The sequence below is a fragment of the Python bivittatus genome, unplaced genomic scaffold (genome assembly GCF_059951505.1).
Source record: "Python bivittatus isolate LINGU-HERP-01145 unplaced genomic scaffold, Pbiv_v1 ctg000700_np1212, whole genome shotgun sequence".
NCBI classification, from domain to species: Eukaryota; Metazoa; Chordata; class Lepidosauria; order Squamata; family Pythonidae; genus Python; species Python bivittatus.
In genome coordinates this window covers 76,011,596-76,034,259 of record NW_028277098.1, presented here as the reverse complement: position 1 = coordinate 76,034,259, position 22,664 = coordinate 76,011,596, and the positions used below count along the sequence as shown (strand labels likewise).

Sequence of the window (22,664 nt, the reverse complement as noted above, 5' to 3'; positions counted from 1 at the left end):
GAATGTCCATCTCTGCACCCTTTCCTGTTGCATTTCTTATAGGTGGGGCCCTTCAGGAGACTTTCTATATTTGCCAGGCAGAATTTACTTGGTACAAGTGGTCTAGATGTTACCTAGCCCCCAAACCATACAGAGTTTATAGGGAACAATGAGAACCTTGAATTGTACTTGGAAACAGACTGGTATCCAATGTAACTCTTCTAGCAATAGCAATATTGAGATTGACTAGTAAGCACATGGACAGCTGTATTTTGCACCAGCTAAATTTCCCAGGTAGTCTTCAAGGGCAGCCCTACGTAGAGAGAAATTACAGGAACTGTAATCCAGGTGAGAGGAGACCAGAGCATGATGGCCATCCTTAGTGCATTTTCTAGGAAAATTTTCTAAGAAAGGCTGCAATTGTCACACCAACTAAAGCTGGGAATATGCCCTCCTGGTCAAGGTCTCCACCTGCTCCTCCAGCAGGAAGAGTCCAGGGGGATCTGCAGATTTTGCAGGGCTGCTTTCTGATGGGGACACAACCCTATTAACACAGTGCAGTGATAAGAATCAAAGAAACTTTCATTCTTAACTGCAAGGTTCTTCTCCATGCCAATCTCTCATTATACCTTTTTATAAAATATCATGATCTGTAATCAACAATGCCTCTGCCAGTTGGATATGTTGAAAATGATCTTGACATATGGTTCCACTACACTGTTACTGTACTGTGAAGTCCAGCCAGTCATACAGCTGTATTGTTGCATGAAAAACCTCAACAACTTCCTGTGGCTCCCTAGAATGGGCTGAGAAGGTAAGCTCTATAGAAATACTTGATTAAATGGACTACTTGTGGCAACATTTGGACAAGCTACACTTTCCAATCTGAAAGAAAGCTGGCTGACTAACTTTGGGCCTGCCACTCTCTCTCAGCCCAACTCACCTCAGAGGGCTGTTGTTTTGAGGAAAATAGGAGGCACGTTTGCTCGCTGCCTTGAGTTGACCCAAAATACATATTAAAAAAAAAGGTGTGAGCATAACAACAACAACAACAACAATCCATCAATGGAGAGAATGCAATGAACCAGTCAACACTTGACAAAGAAGAAACAGTGAAGTTCTGGGCACAGCTATGGGACAACCCAAAGAAATACAACAGGAATGGAGCTTGGATAAAGGAGGTAGATAAGAATAAAAAAGAAGCTGAAGTGAAAGAACTTGTAATAACAGCAGAAATGATGGAGAAACAGGCAAGGAAGGTCAAGAATTGGTCAGCACCAGGTGAAGATGAACTGCATGGTTTTTGGTTGAAACATCTGACTGCTCTGCACCCACTCATTACGAAGCAGTTTAACAACATACTGCAAGGAGATGAAATTGAAGATTGGCTAACATCTGACAAAACCTACCTGATAATGAAAGATCCAGCAAAAGGGGCAGCACCTGGCAACTACAGGCCAATTACCTGCTTGCCAACAACTTTCAAATTGCTAGCTGGTGTGGTAGCTGATGCAGTCCAACAGCACTTAATTGAAAACAAGCTCTTCCCATCTGAGCAGAAAGGAACTGCCCAAACAGCAGAGGGACAAAAGATCAGCTTCTAATTGACAAGATGATTTCAGAAAACTGAAAGAGAAGGAAGACCAACTTGAATGTAGCTTGGATTCGACTCCCTGCCACATGACTGGATAATCAAGTGCCTAGAAATAACAGGAGTCAGTAGAAACATCAGAAGCTTTGTGCAAAGATCAATGGCACAATGGAAGACACAGTTGCTGGTCAATGGCGATAGACTGGGAGAGGTTAACATCAAGAGAAGAATCTTTCCAGGAGATTAACTATCACACTTCTGTTTCTCATTGCATTGATTCGTCTGTCAGCAATACTGAACAAGCCAGGACATGACTATCAAACATCAAAAACATCTGCCAGGCTATCCCATCTCCTTTACATGGATGATCTGAAGCTGCATGGAAAAACACCATCTGAGATGGAATCACTGCTCAATACTGTCCAAACATACAGCCAGGATATTGCAATGGAGTTTGGACTGGACAAATGTGCCACCCTGACCATCAACGGGGAAAAATAGTGAAAACTGAAGGAATCAAGGTGCCCAATGGAAATAACATCAAGAGTCTGAATGAAGATCACTACAAATACCCAGGCATCCTTCAGGCTGACAGCATTAAGCACACTGAAGTCATGAAGAAGGTTAGTAGTGAATACATGAGAAGAGTGAAGAAGATCTTAAAGTCCAAACTCAGTGGCAGAAATACCATCAAGGTGATTAACACCTGAGCAATTCCAGTCATTAGATATACAGCTGGAATAATGGACTGGACTCAAGCTGAACTAAAAGCCATGGATAGGAAGATGAGAAAAATAATGACAATGAATCATGCCCTTCTTCCATGCAGCAATGTTGACAGCCTCTACTTACCAAGGAGCATAGGTGGGTGTGGAATGTTACAAGTACAAAAGACAGTTGAAGAAGAAAAAGGGGCATTGGAAGAATATCTGAAGGACAGTGAAGAAGATGCACTGAAGCTAGTATACCATGAAGGCTTACTCAATACCAAAGAAACTAAACTGGCCTATAAAAAAGACCAAATGAAGAATGGTAAAAATGCATGGCAAGGCAAAGTATTACATGGCAAGTACAAAAAACAAAAAAAAACTATTGGGCAAAGCAGATAACAACAAGACCTGGCAATGGCTAACAGCAGGAAAGTTGAAGAAAGAGACAGAGGGGCTAATTCTGGCTACGGAAGACCAAGCCTTAAGAACAAATGCATATAAAGCCAGAATCGAGAAGACAGCAACAGACAGCAAATGCCACCTCTGCAAAGAAGCTGAAGCGGATCACCTAGTTAGCTGCTGCAAGAAGATCACACAGACTGACTACAAACAATGGCATGACAAAGTAGCAACAATGGTGCATTGGTATATCTGCAAAAAATACTGTTTGCTTGCAAGCAAGAACTGGTGGGACCACAAAACAGACAAAGTAATTGAAAATGAAAAAGCTAAAGTGCTCTGGGACTTTAGAATTCAAACAGACAAGCGCCTGCCACATAACACTCCAGACTTAACAATTGTTGATAAGAAAGACAAAAAAGTCTAGATAGTGGACCTTGCAATACCTGGAGACAGCAGAATAGAAGAGAAAGAACTGGAGAAAATCACAAGATGCAAAGACCTGCAAATAGAAGTAGAACAACTAAAGCAAAGATAGTACCAATAGTTATCAGAGTGTTAGGTGCAATCCCAAAACACCTGGAGCACCACTTGAAGATCATCAGCATTGACAAAATCAGCATCAGTCAATTGCAAAAGACAGCTGTGCTTGGAACAGCTTACATCCTGCGACAATACCTTTAACATCATCAAACAACATCTGCCTATCCCCGGTTCTTGGGAAGGACTTGAAAGGTGGATAAAAATGCCAAATCCAGTCTAAACATCTGGCTGACTGTGTGATCAACAATAATAATAATAATACCTTCCTATGAGGAACAATTTTTTCCTTATGGGTTTAAGTGTGGGCTGCTGATGGTCTCACACGTAGTACTAGGTAGGGACAACGGCCGGGGCCCAGAGCAGCACTTCTCAGTCCCACCTCACTCTTCCTCCTCAGTTCTAAAGACAGAAGGGAGAGATCTTGCCTGGCAGTGGGCAGCAACATGGCTGGGCACTTGCAAAGCCAGTGGCAATCAAAAGCTAAGATGGCCATTAAGGTACCATAGGAAAGAAAGACATGACTAAACGAAGGGTCATGATGAGAAGTGTGTTTACAACTAAACACACCTCTGGCTACAAACACCGTTACCACCACCTGTAGCAATAAACCATAAGGTTAGATGAATTCATTGAACCTATACAGCTTCCTGACAATGTTTATGCCCTTTCCTGGCACTCTCTAACAGCTTTCTGTTGTCTAGCAAAATGCTGCAGAGCATTCTTTCCTTTGCTGCTCATGCCTACATCATAGTGACATGGTGCAGAGCGCTTTCTACTCTTTGTTACAATGTGTGTTCTATTGAATGTTCTGAATGTAATGAAGTCTTTCGTTTTGGCATTTTGGATAAGTTAACCTGTGCTATTTCTAGCAAAAATTGCCCCGGGGTCTCTGGGCAAAATGCTACAATGCACCTCTCTCTTTTCATTCAATCACAGTAAGCTGCACATTATTCTCTGGCAAACTATTCTCTGCGTCTTTTCTTCTCACTCTCACATATACATATAATCATGAGTTTTGAGTTGTTGTTTTAAACTAATGCTGCCAGATTTGGGCTGCAAAAATCTGGACAACTTAGAAACGTCTATATGTCTCTGTTGCCATTTAATAATCTAGAGTGCAGCCCACATCTGGTAGCTGGAGCCTTCAATTCATGTCCCATCTGAGACATTGGGAGAAGCGATTCTCCATGTCCTGGGCTTCAAGAGACATATAGTCTAGCAGGCAGGCAAGAGAACAACGCACCTCCTCCATGTCCCTTGGTAATACCCAACTGCTGAGCAGAGTAGTGAACCATGATGATGCTAAAATGACAATATCCATCCAATGATGTCATGATGGTGTTCATATGTACTGGGGTCTGTGTGTACTGGGTCATTACACATATGTCATCACTTGCTCCCCCGTGCCCTCTGCATTCCCTCATGGACCACAGCACTTTTCTCTCTGTCTCTGCAGCAGCCAGCATTGCCATCATTGCTTGCACATCCTGCCCTGCTCCTCTCCCATTGCCTACTTGGTTTCATGCATTCACAAGTACAGCACGTGCAGTTGCTAGCTGAACCAGGAAGAGAACAATGGAACAAGTGCAACACAAGAGATTGGCAGAGAAGCAGCAGGCAGGAGATTGTTGTGGTGGAGGGCTGAGTGTGAGAAGAGGTGGAATGATGTGGGGAGAGGCTCTGCTTGGGGGGGTACTTTTTTGGAGCCCACTCCAATTGCTAAAATTGAGACTCCCTTGAAATAGATCTGAACAAAGTTAATAAAGGCAAAATAGGGTTTGGTTTGAGGGCAGCAAATATCACGTTGATATAGCATTCTACAAACTCAAGGATGGTTAGAATGCACTTTAACTCAGTTGTGGGAAAAGAATGCCTCACATATTCATATCTTACTAGCCTTTTGCTTGTCCCTGAGGAAATAAGTTGGTGTTGCTCACTATGTGTCAAGTATGATAAAACTTGGCTGTAATTCCAGTACAGCTGTTAGGTAGAATCATAGAATAAGCAGGATGCTTGACAATCTGCATTAGTGAGTACTGCTCTGAGTGCGACATGCATTTTGGACTTTTAATTTGTAAAATCTCTTGTGCCACTTTTCTACCATGCAATGCTATTTAAGGGAACTCATTAATTAAAAGTGATCCATACGGTGGTATCGTACTTCATAGATGTTAAAGAATTCAGTGTGTTTCCTCTCTGACGTGCTCAAGTGGGTGCAAATATCTGATGTGATCAGGCAGAATGTTTCTTGATCTTAAACAGTCTGGCACTAGGCCTCTTAAAATTCACAGACTATATATAACTTCATGAAAATGTGGGCCACAGCGAGTAATCACTGATATCAGTTGAGATATGCCAGTGAATCCTTGGTTTTTTCTTTCTTCTGGAAAGGAGTTCAGTAATTATGCATCCAAAGATCTTCCACTGAAATGAAACCACCTGGTAGTGTGCCAACTTGGGTGCCTTGTAAACAAGCCTCATTTGGAGAAGTGCTGTAATAGCTACAGATCAGCGTTTCTCTGCCTCAGCAATTTTAAGATGTGTGGACTTCAAGTCCCAGGATTCCCCAGCCAGCATGTTGAAGTCCACACATCTTAAAATTGCTGAGGTTGAGAAACAATGGCTATAGATGGTTAGGAATATGTTAGTAGGCATGGAAGACTTTAGAACAGTGTTTTTCAAACTTGGCCACTTGAAGATGTGTGGACATCAACTTCCAGAATTCTCCAACCAGCATGCTGGCTGGGGAATTCTGGGTGTTGAAATCCATACTTCTTCAAGTGGCCAAGCTTGAAAAACACTGCCATAATTCAATACCAACAACTGAAATATGTGCTTTTAGCTTCCAGATGAGGCTGGATCATCCTTGTCTTTACGACTGCCAAAAAACAAAGAAACAAACCAGCCTTAGAGAAGAGGAAACATGCATTCTGCAAATAAAGAACTGAAGGGGGATTACACTAATTACTGACAAACTCCTTTAAAGGTATCAAAAAAGGGACAAAAATGTCACTACCATATAGAAGAAACAATGGTGCTAAACTATGCTCAAATCATTTTTTCCACCTCTTTTAAATATCTTTTTCTATCCTATCCTATCCTATCCTATCCTATCCTATCCTATCCTATCCTATCCTATCCTATCCTATCCTATCCAATCCATTTTTGGATCCTTTTGGATCCTATCCTCCATTGCATCTACCTAAAAGTTGGGGGATGCAGGCAACAGTACATTGGCTTCCATGATGGTCTCTAGATTACAGACCGTACTTTGTTTAGAATAGCATAAACATTTACTTATTTATTATCCATCTATCAACTTTATAGATGACTCTAATACTCAGAGGCAATGAAAATAAATAATTTCAAAAATGAAAATACCCACACTGATGCTAACATATATTAAAATAATTTAGCTCAATTTTAAATGGAACAACAGACAAGAAACATAAATAATAACTATAAAAAGCATCATTCCAACTTAGCCCTCAAATGCCCTCAGGAGAGTTCTGTCTTCACCAACTTTCAGAAGGCTACTAAGGAGGGGCTTAATTTACCTTCTGCTGGGAGGCTGTTCCAGAGCATTAAGCCATATAGAACTGCAGTAAAACTGCACTTTGATTGGGCTTGTGGCACACTGGCTGAAGTATGCCAAAACTAACTGCTACTTCTTTACAATTTGCAGGGAATGTTGCATGTGGCACAGGTATGACTAAGTCTAGTAACCTAATCTGTGTGTCTCTGTGTGTGCATGCCTTTGAGTCATTGTTCACTCCTGGCAACTGCCTGGACAAGTCCCTGCAGTTTTCTTGGCAAGGTTTTGGAAGTGGTTTGCCATTGCCTCCTTCCTAGAACTGAGAGAGAGAGACTGGCCCATGGTCACCCAACTGACTTCATGCCTAAGGCAGGACTAGAACTCATGGTTTTTGCCTGGTGCCTTAAACCACTACAACAAACCTAATCTAACCCTTCGTTATTGTACCATATTAAAAAAGCATTACATGAAAGCCTCAGTTGACCAAAACCATGATAAATGATGGAAGTCAATATCTATGGGCCCATCTGGTCACACCCATGGCTTATAGAAGATTGCAACTTGGAATGTAAGAGGAGTAACTGGTAAAAAGCATGAATGAACAAATAAAAGGAAAGGGAAAATAGATATGTTGTTGGTCTGTGAAATTAACAGCAAGGAGAAGGATGTCATAGATCTGAATGAAGCCTATGACATAAAGTTGAATGGACCCAGGGAAGTGAAGGTGTAGGTCTAATTATGAATGAAAAGCTAAAATGTCTACCATAAAGTATGTATTGGCATCATCTATATGGTTGTGGATCCATATGAATATAGGAATACATTGGTTGGTGCTAGCTGGATGTTACATATTGGAGATAATGGAAGATCCAGATATGAGTTTGGGGGAAAATTGTGTATCTTTCCGAATGAATGTAATCCAGGAGAAAAAGTAATTCTGTTAGGTGACATGAGTAGATGATGTGGGAAAGAATGAATGAGAATGATGACTAGTGAGCATCTGCTTAGGTAAAAGTCTGTTTCTTTCAAATATGTGGTTTAAGTCTATTCATATGTACAGATGGCAAAGGAATATGAATCAAAAAGCATGACTGATTTGATTATGATGAATGACTGAAAGAGTCAGTGAAGGATATAAAGGTGATGAAAGGCTCTGAATATGGGACATATTCATGAATAATGGATCTTGTGAAAAACACACCCCATTAACCATGTTTAGAAGTCTTCCAGATCTACCTATGTTCAGAAATAGGCCAAATGGCAGGATATTTCTGGATCTCTGGATCACCTTTGCACTGGCCACCTGCCAATGCCTTTGTCTCAGGCACCTAGCCTGATTGTTTCTTTCCTCACTGGCTACTGATGCTGGGTGGGAAGGGAAACAAAGCCAGGGAAGTCTACCAATCATTGTTTTTGCACTGTCTTGCAATACAGCTTAAGGACAAATCAAGTTGCAAACTTTGTTATTGATGTAGATTATAGCTGAGCCATGAGGGCAGCATAAATTATGTCAGCATGCTTTCTGTCCACTCAAGAACTGGAGGAAAGCACATTAATGTGGCCATGAGGAAGAGCCCAATGAAAAAGAAAGAAGTGAAAGAAACTAGAGTGAAAGTGGAAGGACTGCAGAAAAGAAAATACAAACCTTTTATGAAAAAGTATTAGAAGATAGATTAAATAAGGATGTGGAAGCTGCTTACAGCAGAGTGAAAAGCAGTATGTTACAGAGTGCCATCAAAGTGTGTGGCATTATACTAATGGGAAATATGAAGCAGGATGCATAGTGAAATAATGAAATAAAAAAGGTATAGATGAGAAGAAATGCATATAAGAAAATACTGCAACAACTAAAGGTGAGACAAACATGGAGAAACGTTTGTGCCTGGACAAATATTAAAATGTGAATGCAGCTTACACTTGTAGGGTGGCTGTGCAACTTGCTTAATGTGTCTGGGTGAAGACTACACATAAAGGAAAAGTGAATGAGTGAATGAAAAAATCTACAGGGGGCTGAACAAAATTTGGAAACACACAGTGATTTATGCTGGGCAGGAGGTCTGCAGACTGGATTTTTGCTGTTCTGCAGGTTATTAAGATGTGCATGAATGTGAGAAATAAATGTTATTGCACATTTGTTGAGTTAGAGCGAATGTATGATAGTGAATAGGCTTGAATTATGAAATGTTTTGTGCAAATACGGAGTTGAATGCTGGTTGCTGAATGTGATAAGAATGGTATGTGATGAAAGTAAACCCTGTATGAGAATGAATGGAATAGTGAATGTTTCAGCATTGAGCAAGGAGTAAGACAAGAATGGATGATGTTGGCTTGGATGTTTAATGCATTCATGGATAACTGCATAAGGGACGCTTGTGGTATTATCTGAGGAGTGCTGCTAGGGGATATGAATACACATGTACGTTTGTATGCAGTTAATGCTGTACGTTTGCCTGAGAACCTCATTGATTTGCAGTATATATTAGATTGATTATATAATGCAACAAGGAGGATGGATCTGAAAATTAATCTGTCAAAGATCAGGGTACTGTGTTTACTGGGAAAATATATTGAAAGATCACATTTGGGCACTTTAGTACAATGTTCACTAAAGATGGGAAAATGGATGGAGAAATGTTCAGTCATGTATATTCTGGTAGAAATATAAAAGGTAATACATGATCTGTTGTGAGTAAAGTATTTTTGTCCAAGTAAATGAAATTGGCTATGTATAAGAGTAAACTTCTGCCTTCTATGTATGTGTGTATGCCATATATATGTATGGAAGTAAGAAATGTGTATGCCAGGAAAATAAGTTGCACTCACTGGGAATTGAGTAATTAGGTACCCTAGCTTCATCATGCTTGCCATCTCTTATCTTTATCTTTAATGTTTAACTGATTTTATTGTAAGTTCTTTATTTGATTGTTGTGAGCTGCCCAGAATCATTGAGAGTCAGGCGGCATACAAGTTTAATTAATAATAATAATAATAATAATAATAATTATTATTATTATTATTATTATTATAAGAGATACAGTCAAGATTGACTGAGCTGGTGCACAATGAATGTAGGTTGAATACAAGTATGAGTGACCAGTACAAAATATATCCATCCATCCATCCATCCATCCATCCATCCATCCATCCATCCATATATATATATATATATATATAGAGAGAGAGAGAGAGAGAGAGAGAGAGAGAGAGAGAGAGAGGGAGAGGCAGTTTGGTCATACTGTATAGAGAGAATGAATGATGACTGGATTGCAAAGCAAATAGATGAAAGAAGAGTGAATGGGTCGAGAGAAGCAGATCAAAGAAGTTGTGCTTGGATGTTGTTAAGAACTTTAAAAAAAGGAAGAAAAGGCAATATATGAATTAGAGGTAAGGATGCATTGTAAGGAGAGAAAGTTATTGAAAGGCATAGTGAATAATGTTGATCTAAACTAGTTTTAATGCTATTTCTTTTTATTATCTCATGCCTTTACTTTTTTGGCTTACTATTTCTTGCTCCCTTTCTGCACTTTGCATAATGTTTACCCTGAAACAGAACAGTGTGATGGCTATGTATGTACTGTATGTATTAAGGTAGGTATAAAATTCTCAGCAGCTAAAAGAATGTGCCCATTCGCTCCTTCAGATACAAAATGGTTTTAATTATATACCTAACCATCCTGATATTACATCTTCATTGAGATATGGCAAGCTGTCCAAAGTGGAAAAGAATACTTATTTAGTTCATTAATTTTCTGACAGATTACAGAGATAACATTTAAAAATATAAGATACGTTCCACAAAAAACCCTACCTATATTCAGAATGGATATAGTACTGAATGCCAGTCCTAAGAACAACCCTGGAAAGACCTTTGTTCTCATATAGAGGAGAGTCGGTGATTCCTTAATTGAATACTAAAGCATTATCTTAAAACCCAACATGTTTTATTTGCATACAGGTTTGTCACTTGATGGCTGCAACATCAAGTGACAGATTGTTTGTGGGAATATCACAGACAAAGCTTTCATATCACTGAATTTCAAAACCAGTACTTTTCCATGGAGATTGTGGATGCACTGAGGTGTGAGTCACAGCATGATGAGGTGGTGCAGCGTAAGATGTCACATGATGACTGAGCATCAGTGCTTCTTCAACTCAGTGGTAAAATGAATGAGGCTGCAGGCTACTGACAAGCTAAGAAGGTGATTTCAGGACAGTTTTCAGCACTCAATTAATTTACTCCTGAATGGTTCAGTAGACTGCAAATGGACCAAAAGAACAAGCAGTTTTATGATTACAAAAGTGGGATGTGTCAATTAATATTTTTTTTTACAAAACAATTTCCTTGCTGTTTATGTGAATGACTGTGTATCACTTTTGAATCTCTGCAACATATCCAGCTAAATACCAACTTCCTAATACTTTGCCAAGGCTTGAACATGCTAAGAAGTCACTGCTTAATGAATCTTGCATTGCAATCATCCTAATCCAACGTTTTGTAACATGAGGCAGAATTGCATTTTCTTAAGAAATTTAGCAACTGGCAATGTAATCTTCTCATTTAGCTCTATGTATTAAAGGTGAGGCCTTTGAAATTATTGGTCAATTGAACCTGTAAGAATGTTAGATAAGTGGAGGAGAGAAAATGTAACAGTGAACCATTTCATCAATGACTCTGTGCTCTTATATAATACAGCAATGTTTTTCAACCTTGACAACTTTAAGATGGCTGGCTGGGGAATGCTGGGAGTTGAAGTCCACCCATCTTAAAGTTGTCAAGGTTGAGAAACACCAATAGACAGATCAATCTAATCATAGAGGACAACTTCTAAAAAAAACCCTATGCTTTGAATTCATTCTTGGCATTCGTCTGGGCCAGTTGAAAACAGAACTTTTGTCTTCTTCAAATGCAATAGCCTAAGGAATTGGGTGGGTGGGTGGATGGGTGGGTGGGGAGCAAATGGGGAGAATGACAGGCTTGAAAACATACCTATGCCTATTAATATTTCAACATTCTTCTAAAAAGCTTCTCTCTACCATTTAACGAGATTCTGATTATGTAGATCAGCATGAATTCAACAGATTAACTGACTCCTGTAAATATAGGTATGAAAAGTGTAGGGTTACGATTACATTTTAACTACCTTATTACAGCTTTATGAGCTAGAAGAAAATAATTATTAACCCAAGACACTTTGCCTAGCAATTTTTTTATGAATTTAGAAGGCCTTTGAGGTAACAATATGTGCAAAAACTACATCTCTTCAGTTCATTATTTCAGACTTCCCTATTTTTCAGCTACACATGGACATCACCAGATGGTCAATACCGAAACCAGACTGATTATATACTTTGCAGCCAAAGATGGAGAAGCTCTATACAGACAGAAAAAACAAGACCAGGAGCTGACTGTGGCTCAGATCATGAGCTTCTTACTGCAAAATTTAGGCTTAAATTGAAGAATGTAGGGAAAACCACTAGACCACTCAGGTATGACTTAGATCATATTCCTTGTGAGTACACAGTGAAGAGATGAATAGATTTAGGGGATTAGATTTGGTAGACAGAGTGCCTGAAGAACTATGGATGGAGGTCCGTAACATTGTACAGGAGGCAGCAACTAAAACCATCCCAAAGAAAAAGAAATGCAAAAAAGCAAAATGGCTGTCTGATGAGGCTTTACAAACAGCTGTGGAAAGAAGGAATGCAAAAACCAAGGGTGAAAGGGAAAGATATAAGCAACTGAATGCAGATTTCCAGAGAATAGCAAGGAGAGATAAGAAGGCCTTCTTAAATGAACAATGCAAAGAAATTGAGGAAAACAATAGAATGGGGAAGACTAGAGATCTCTTCAAGAAAATTGGAGATATCAAAGGAACATTTAGTGCAAAGATGGGCATGACAAAGGACAAAAAAGGCAGGGACCTAACAGAAGCAGAAGAGATTAAGAAGAGGTGGCAGGAATACACAGAAGAACTATACAAGAAAGATCTTAATGTCCCTGATGTCCACGCTGGTGTGATCACTGACCTTGAGCCAGACATCCTAGAGAGTGAGGTCAAGAGGGCCTTAGGAAGCATACTAACAACAAAGCTACCAGAGATGACAGTATTCCAGCTGAGTTATTTAAAGTACTAAAAGATGATGATGTTAAAGTGCTGCACTCAATATGCCAGCAAGTCTGGAAAACATAACAGTGGCCACGGGATTGGAAAAGGTCAGTTTACATTCCAATTCCAAAGAAGGGCAATGCCAAAGAATGCTCAAACTATTGCACAATTGCACTCATTTCACATGTTAGCAAGGTTATGCTCAAAATCCTACAAGCTAGGCTTCAGCAGTATATGAACCAAGAACTACTGGATGTACAAGCTGGGTTTCGCAGAGGAAGGGGAACTAGAGATCAAATTGCCAACATTCGCTGGATCATGGAGAAAGCACAAGAGGTCCAGAAAAAATCTACTTCTGCTTCATTGACTATGCAAAAGCCTTCGATTGTGTGGATCACAACAAACTGTGGCAAATTCTTAAAGAGATGGGAGTACCAGACCATCTTACCTGTCTCCTGAGAAATCTGTATGCGGGCCAAGAAGCAACAGTTAGAACCGGTCATGGAACAACTGATTGGTTCAAAATAGGGAAAGGAGTATGACAAGGCTATATACTGTCACCCTACTTATTTAACTTATATGCAGAGTACATCATGAGAAATGCCAGGCTGGAAGAATCACAAGCCGGAATTAAGATTGCAGGGAGAAACATCAACACCTCAGATATGTGGACGATACCATCCTAATGGCAGAAAGTGAAGAAGAACTAAATAGCCTCTTGATGAGGTTGAAAGAGGAGAGTGCAAAAGCTGGCTTGAAACTCAACATTAAAAAAACTAAGATCATGGCATCTGGGCCCATTAATTCCTGGCAAATAGAAAGGGTAGAAATGGAAGCAGTAGCAGACTTCATTTATTTGGGCTCCAAGATCACCGCAGATGGAGACTGTAGCTATGATATTAAAAGACGCTTGCTCCTTGGGAGGAAAGCTGTGGTAAACCTAGACAGCATATTAAAAAGCAGAGACGTCACCTTGCCAACAAAGATCCACATAATCAAAGCTATGGTTTTTCCACTAGTAATGTATGGCTGTGAGAGCTGGACCATAAAGAAGGCTGAGCGCTGAAGAATTGATGCCTTTGAACTGTGGTGCTGGAGAAGACTCTTAAGAGTCCCCTGGACTGCTAGGACGTCAAACCAGTCAGTCTTAAAGGAAATCAACCCTGACTGCTCATTGGAAGGATTGATAATGAAGCTCAAGCTCAGATACCTTGGTCACCTAATGCGAAGAGAGGACTCTTTGGAAAAGACCCTGATGCTGGGAAAGATTGAAGGCAAAAGGGGAAGGGGACAGCAGAGGATGAGATGGTTAGATAGCATCACTGAAGCAATGAGCATGAAACTGAGCAAACTCAGGGAGGCAGTGAAGGACAGGAAGGCCTGGTGCAATATGGTTCATGGGGTCACAAAGAGTCAGACATGATTTAATGACTGAACAACAACAAGAAGTTTTTCAGCTTCCTTTTCACTGTTAGCATATACTGTTTTGTTACTTAAATGCATCTGTTCCAGCCCTATAGTTTCCAAGCAACTCATGTGATTTTCTGATGGCTGGCCAATGAAGTTAAATCCTGTGGACCTGCAGATTGTATTTCAGCCCATTTAAAAAAGAAATTATTAATTTCTTAGCCTGTGTCCCTACATGGGCCTATGGCACAAGCATAGACTGGCAACATCTTTTTTCTGCTTGTGTTCCCTGACTTCACTCTCATCTAATCCTCAGCCCTTGAGTGAGAAAGGTTTAAGTTATCCTTCAGTACATCAGTAAAGCAGTGTTTTCTCCTTAACTCTAACCCCACCCAAGGGCAGTCTCAAGTTGTGTAAAATCTCTTAAGTTTTATAATGTTTTATCTTAGAAGAAAGTCAGGCAATGACTCAAAAGAGAGGCCACAGACAAAGGGGAGGAACTGGCAATAGGAATAGCAAATTACATGCTGGTTATACTTTTTTGTCTACTTAGGGATGGGTGAAAAGCATTTTAATTCAGTGGTGGGAAAGCTAAATTATGGGAGAACTCCTGCCCACTTCAGGTTGCTTCTTGAGAGTGAAAATGGAGAAACACTACTGAGGCACCTATAATTCAAATCTCAATTTTGCTACTGCAACTGGAATGAAGCCTGCCAAATAGATAACCAGAAAAATGTCACAAAATTATATCTGTCCTTCATTCAGGTTTCATAGACTCTTGTGAAATTTTCCCATTGTCACAGGTAAAAATTATATGGTCGTGTACATGCACTGTATTAAGCCATAAAGTGATTGGTTTGGTTTTGGTTTAGTGTGATCCATAAGCCCAGCCAACTGTTTGTAAACTGTTTCACAGCTTAATGTATTGTATGAATTCAACCAATTGTGGCTATGTAAACAAACCACATTTAGTACAAATTAGAATCCCAGCCTATGTTTGGGATGATATTTTACTAGGTTTAATTCTAAACAGAGTTGCCTCCCATTTTAGGATTTGGAGCCATCATTAACCACATTCAAAGGAAAAGAAGCTCTTCATTTCTCCCCCCACCTCTCATAGGCCACATACACTATCTGCCCATCTCATCCTATGTCTGATAATAGGGGAAATAATAGAATAATACTGGTCTACTCGACAAGAACATTCCATATCTTGAAAAGTTTCTACTCATCAAGGAATTACTGTGATTTTATATCCAAATACTGTACTGTTCTCATTGACTTGATTTTTAAATTTAGTTCAAAGTTTGAATTTTCCATTGTGGTAAATAAATAAAAACTTTTATTGAGTGAATTGGTAACAGAGCGATTCAAAGGCTCTCTTATTGGCATTATTTTTCTTTTTTAAAGGGCCAAGTCACAGCACTTCTTTTTCCTGTCAAATAAAGTGATCTTCTCTATCAAAAGTATTACACACAGTACTTCACAGTCTTTGAGGGACATTAGAGGGCTGCAACTTAGGTTTTGGCCAAAAAATGTAATGTATGTACATGGGCCCACACCATCCTAGTCCCCTTCCCTTCTATCATCAGCTAGTGAAAACCTTCCTTCCTTCCTTCCTTCCTTCCTTCCTTCCTTCCTTCCTTCCTTCCTTCCTTCCTTCCTTCCTTCCTTCCTTCCTTCCTTCTTCCCTTCCATGCTTCACATATACTTGGTCCACTTCCTGACATATCTCCTGTTGTTAGCAAATCTTTCCAGCCAGCAGCACTACACAGGATAAAATATCCTAAACATCTCTGCCTGTTATCACTCTTTTCAAGAGGCTGTCTTTATTAGACTCTCTCTCTTTATTTTGTCAGTCTCGTAAAATCTGTCTACAACTTTATCTTGACATGTAGATCATCAGCTGGCATTCTGCTAGAAAGCAGAAGACCATTAGGCTAAGCCATGTGGCTCTTGGAGAAATGCTTTCCATTCTAACCAAGCCCAATTCTTTCTCTGCAACAACAGAAATCTATAAACATGAATACCAGTGACAAGTCACTAGTGAGAGCAGATAACTCTCTACATCTTATAAACACTTCTTAATAAGGATGATCAGATCAAAGTTACTAAAAATAAGCTCCCTAGATTTCAGCAGGATGATGTGCCATGCACTTACCTCTTCCCACTAAAATCAATGGAAATTAAAAGTGCTGAGCATCAACTGTCTTGTGCCAACACATTTTATTCATTTGTTGCAGTAAAAATATTTCAGATTTTTTTACAAAAAATAAAAAATAACTCTAGCTCCTACTCTAAGAAACAGAAGAGCAGAAACAACAACCTAAAAAAGCTGAATCAAACACAACAGCAGAATCAATGCAGCTAAACAGAAAGCCACAATTTCATGGCATCTCCTGCATGTCCCAGCTTGTGAACTAGTTGAATTGAAGTGTGGGCCATAGTTTCATTGAGCTATTTTGTTGAATGGGTGTAATGTACTTAAATCTGGCCCTGAAGGCTGTCATTTCCCCATCAGCACAATCATCCTTGACAAACCTGGCATATTTAAAAATGGGAACATAAGCCCATCAGCCTTTCATACATTGTTTGGTTCAAGAGTTCATGCCAGAAATGCTCTACCTTTTTCTGTATACTGCCTTTTCCATGGATACCCTTGGCATATTTATGGGATTTTAGATGGCAAATTAATTAAAAAGCCTGTTCCTTTATTATGAAATCATGCTGGAGAATCCCAGGTTTTGAAGTGCAAGTAAAGCAATGCTCTATTATAGTCCAGTTCTGAAAAGGTAGTTGTCAGATGAAAGCTTTTGCCAGGTTGAGATAGCACCCAAAGCAGCCTTGCATTGTTTCCATCTATGAGACAGCAACATTATGGTGTTCTAACTTGCCATAGGAATACTTATATGAATCCTATCCAATACATACTATATGTGTGTCTAACTTTACAGTGGAACTTAAGAATTGTGTAAGGCTGGAGTGCTGGTTTGACTGAGAGATTCATGTTCAGATATGCAGTAGGCTATGAAGTGTCTTGGGACAAGTCATTATTTCAGCTTGATCTACAGTATATCACAAAGTTGTTGTGAGGCTAAAATTATTCTGAATTTCTTAGAAGGAATAAACTTAATGTTCAAAATGTAGTAAAGCTCATGTTCTATAGTGTTAAATGGACACACTGTTTTGGAAAGATCATATATTCCAGATTCAAATGTGCAAGCTGCATTTGATTGTGTAGATCTATGATACATGAACCTGTTGCAATTAGTAAGCCACACATTTCTGAGAAACAAGATGAAACCTCCACACAAAAGACCAGTGAAGTAATTACTACAGTGCTTGATTAGATGCAAGAGAACAATGTTCATGTATCAATGCAGTTCCCTCTATAACCTTGGGGCAAGGTGCTGATACTCAGTTGCATCATCTCTGCACCTAATGAAGGTTTCTGCAAAGGTGGTAGATAAATACAACACTTTTTTAAAAAATAGTACTAAATAAGTAAAGAAATCTTTCCTTTCAAAATAAATTAGGGTAACAAAACAGGTTACAGAAAAAGACCACAGGCCAGTAACTAAATGCAGGCATAGTATGCAGAACATCTTAGGACCAACCACTGGCACTTCATGTTCAAATGAGTGATAGGAAAGGAGATAGGAAGCATTGCCAATCACAGCAGAAAATGCTAGGCTAAATGTAAAAGGAGTTCAACCTGCATAACTTTGCATGCAGGCAGCTTCTGATGTTCCTATGTAAAGCATGAGCTGCTTATTTATTCCTACCATTTATGCCTTTAAACACAGTTCAGAGACCCAGAAATCAGATCATTCAGGGAGTATTCTGGTAGCACTGGCACAAGAACAATCTAGACTTAGAAATCTTAATAGGCTGCATCTTAAAATTCTAATAAGGTGTTGGGAGGAGCTTATTTCATAGCAGTAGTACGAAATACTCCCAATTGCATCCATAAAGCTGTAAGGTACCAGAGGTAAGTCCGCAAGCCATCTATTACTCAAATAAGTCAACACACCATCATCAAATGCATTTTAGTATTGATACAAACGCATCAAGTGTTGTGAGGTTTTTTTATTATTATTATATTATTCAGTTTGGTGCTTCTCTTATACATAAACTGGTTTATTGCTCTACTTTGGTGTCTCCAAGAGTCAGTAGAAAACTTTCCCCCCTTCAGCCTCCTGCCTATTTTCTTTTGGCACTTCTATTCTCTTTGCCCCTTCCGTGGGACTTAAAACAGGTGGAAAGTATGGACTTGCAACATTAATGTAAACATATTTGAAATCCAATTTGCAGGGAGCAATTTAAAAAAAGGAAAGGGAAAAATATTTATTTTCTGAGAAACGCCTCCAATTTCTTTACAAAAATCAATCCAAGAAACTGCAATGATCATTTGGTAGATACAAGAACTAAAAGACTTTAATGACAAAGCAAGGAACAAAAAACGAAAAAGTTCAAAGACAAAGGAAAGCCACACATATAAGTCAAACATTTGAAGAGGAGAAAAATACGGGTGTTTAAAATATAGCAGAGGGATAAGACAAGCTTTAAAAACAGCACATCATTTTAAAGGGAGAAAAACAGAATAAGATTAAGCAAAGGAAAAATTAGTTGGGAGGTGGATGCCCAAAAAAGAGGTAAGATCAGTTGCTTGATTCCACACTGCAAGCAGAGCAAACAAACCAAAAAGGAGGGAAAAAGCTAGTCTCTCTTAAAAAAAACCAAAAACAAAGCCAAAACCAACACAACAAAAAATAATTAATATTTTCTGGGTCACTGAAAAAAGTAAACGGAGGAAAAGCAGTTGGAGAAAGAAGGAAAAAAATACTCACCAAGCAAGAAAATTTTCAGAAGTAAAAATGTCAAAGAAGAAGTGAGTGAAAGACAGGGAAGGAGGAAAGAGGAAGAGAGCCACCCAGACAGACAGTAACAGCCCCGCAGCAGCCCAAGCTACCGCTCTTTCCCCGGGTAAGCAGCAACGGCCAGCTCTACCAAGCTGCGAGCACACTGGCAGGCTTAGACTCCTGGCGCTAAGATGCCTTTCAGCAGAACGCACCATTCCTGGGGCCGGGAGGGGGGTCGGAGGGACGCAGACCTCCGCAGCTTCTTGGCTTCTTCGCCGAGAGAAACTCCGTAAAGGCAGCCCGTGAAGAACTCTTCAAAAAGATGGGGCGGAATTTGCTAGAAGGAACAGGAGAGCGTCGTAGGTGGGCATCAAAGGCCCTGACTCTGCAAAACGCCCCAACTTCCCCCTATGCATAATTTTGAAAAAGTCCGCTCCTGGAGGTACTCGGCTGTAGGAAGGGAACCGGGCGGGGAAAAAGAGGCGGAGATTGACTCGCGGAGCGCGGCTTGATGCGATTCCTCGGGTTAAGCGGCGGTGGAATCGCAGTTCCAACGTCCTAGCGCTGCTAGTTCCTGCGCTGTCCCTTTTCCGTGACACGGGAATTGGTGAAGCCTCGGACCTGGAAGCGGGCGCAGCTGGGCAATGACGAGCGGGGAGCGAAAGACTGCGGTGCCCTCGCCCTGCGAACGCGGGCCGGCTCTTTCGGAGGAGGGGAGCGATGTCGAACTCCCCGACGTTGTAAAGAGCAGCATTTTAAGTAGTGCTGTGCAAAACGACCCCCCCCCAGCAAAAACTACCCTACATTTTCCGACCGGTCCTGATTCAGTGCTGGGAAAGAGAAATTGCTTTTTGAAATGGTTTCCCAAAAGAAGAGGATTTGGGTGAAATTCTCAGAGGTGGTATCCTTGCACTTACCATTTAGTTATGAGCTGGCAAGAAGGAAACCCAGGTTGATTCCAAAGTGACAAAATATGTGTTGTGGCACCACAGCATAAGCTCCAACGTTGTGTTCTTGTGTAACCAGGGCGGCTGCTGACATACACGGTGCCCTTGCACGGAATTCCACTTAGTGCCCTCTCCCTAACATTTTTTAATATTCAAGATGTATTAAATATGATTACATAACAAAAATGATGGGAGGGTTTGCTGGGTCATGGGTATAGTTTCCATTACTGGTCCTGATCGCCAAGTCCACGCATACGAAGTTTGCCAGCCTGTGTTGTTGGTATTGTCTTTCTCTCTGCTTTAATTTGGAGCATGCCCACCCCCATGTGGCATCCTTGTCCAATGCACAATTTGCACACTAGGTTGCCATGACGTGTCACATAGTCACAGATCAGTACGTGAGGGGCAGAGCAGGTACAGGTTTCATCACTGCACTCCTTAAGTTCATGTTTTGTTTTCCATAATAAAATCCACTGCATTGGGCGGCCAATAAATTTAAATTAATAATAATAATAATAATACCAATAATTATAGGCACCTTAGGTACAATCCCAAAATATCTGGCACACCACTTGAAGACCATCGGCATTGACAAAATCACCATCAGTCAATCGCAAAAGACAGCTGTACTTGGAACAGCTTACATCCTGCGACGATACCTTTAGCACCATCAAACAACCACATCTGCCTATCCCAGGTCCTTGGGAAGGACTCGCTAGATGGATAAAAATGCCATATCCAGTCTAAACATCTGGCTGACTGTGGCACCAACCATAATAATTCAATTCTGTCTGGTGGTCTGTAATCTGCCTGGTTTCCTGCACTTCCACTAACTCTCAAGGAAAGACATTGTGAGGAAAGACTTCCCATGGAGTATTTCTGGACTGGGAACTACAGGCAGCCAAGAGACTTTCAGAGGGACGGAAGATACGTAACAGAAAACTCCAGCAGTAGCACCTTTTGCCACTTTCAACAACAACAACAACAAAAAAGCTCAGAAAGAGCACAACAAAAAGACATTCTCAAGCACTTGGAGAATAAGGTAGAAAAAAGAAATGGAAACTTGTCTGCAGCAGAAGAAAACATTTGAGGAATTTCGAGGTAGATTTTGGCACATAATTACCATTAACTTGGAAGAAAATCAATGGATTCAGAACAAGATAGAGGTCTCAGAACATCAGAAACAGACACATTTACAATGTTTGGCTGGGCTGGATATTTGGCATTTACGGCATTGTGGGTATCTTGGAGGAACAGATTCTTCATCTGAAGAAGGGCTTCCAAAAGTCATTTGTGTCTAAGGTGGGAATAGAATTCAGAATTTTGTACTCCTTAACTACTAGACCAGGCTGGGTCTCCCAGGTTGCGTGTGTGTGTGTGTGTGCGTGTTTCGAAATACAGACTTCAATGTCCAAATGTTGTTCACCTGCGGCTTTCTTAATTTCTGCCAGAAAAGCAGACAAAAATATGGTAAATTTCCCTACTAATTAGAATCTGTAAAAGTTCTGCATGTTAGATTGTAGACTTATACCACTAAATATGGTACAAACAAATGTGCATTTAATAGAACTGAATTCCACTGAATTTGGTGAGGCTTATTTCAGACTGCATTGCTAAGGATCACTTTAGGATGCCTGACATTGGTTTTCCCCAACCTGGTGATTCCAGATGTATTTCACTGCAATATTTATCATACTATCGCCTATACTCACCATGGATGGTGGGAGTTATGAGGAACCAGTTCAGGAAGGCTGGTTTATAAATTGTAAAAGCCACCGTTTGTCTGTAATTCTAGATTTATTTACATGTCAGTAAGCACTACTGGAATCAGGAGTTCTTACTTCAGAATAGGATTGCCTAAAGTGGTGTAACTCAGTGTCAGATAGGAAATTTGGATGGCATTTTGATTTCTTGTCATTTTTTGTTAAGCTCCCCTTTTTTTTTTTGAACACTGAAGATTGAAAAGTAAATCAAAACAAACTTTTTTTTTTTAATCCTAAAAATATTTGGGGCTTCAGTCCTCTTTTCTTTATCTTTGGTGACACAACAAAGAGGTACCATGTTGAAGAAATCCCTTCTCCTTTCCTTTTAATGATTTTTTTACTTTCTTCAGGTGCAGAAAGAATAGCAATACACCAAACCTTGTCAAAGAAGAGAAATTCATTCGCAAATGTTACATAGCAGCAGATTTGCTACAACAATAAGTTCTACCATATATATATTCATATTCCAGTAAAGAGATTTTTTATTTTTTTTTACTTCTAATACATATCACAATTATTTGTACTTCACAAACAGTGAAGTCACTCTGGGGAGTGAATAAATAAGGATTGTTCTGCACATATGGCTTTTCTAATAAAACAGGAAAGAAAAATGTTGTGGGGTACAGTGAAAAAGATAAGGATTGGCTTCCAGCATAACAGAATGCCTTACAGAACCATAATAAAGCATTGATTTCCATTCCAGAATAGTGAATTGGAATCTCCCAGAAGGCACACAAGTGGTTTTTGTCAGCTATGGGTACTATTTTAATGCTTAACCGATGAGTTTGCACCCAATGATATATTTGTGCTCCATGTTTAGG

General features: G+C 39.9%; 1 protein-coding gene across 11 annotated transcripts in view; it reads right to left on the bottom strand.

The window, feature by feature from the left end:
* RALY (RALY heterogeneous nuclear ribonucleoprotein) overlaps positions 1–19,313 on the bottom strand; it is a 248,357-nt gene extending 229,044 nt beyond the window's left edge. For 5 of the 11 annotated variants that reach the window (XM_088153548.1, XM_088153547.1, XM_088153558.1 and 2 more), the window contains exon 1: positions 19,122–19,311. The gene's annotated coding sequence lies outside the window, so the exon portion shown is untranslated. Of the gene's footprint in view, positions 1–19,121 lie in introns of all 11 variants that reach the window. The other 6 variants (XM_088153550.1, XM_088153555.1, XM_088153553.1 and 3 more) reach the window with 2 other exon arrangements.
* Between the last annotated feature and the right edge of the window lie 3,351 nt (positions 19,314–22,664).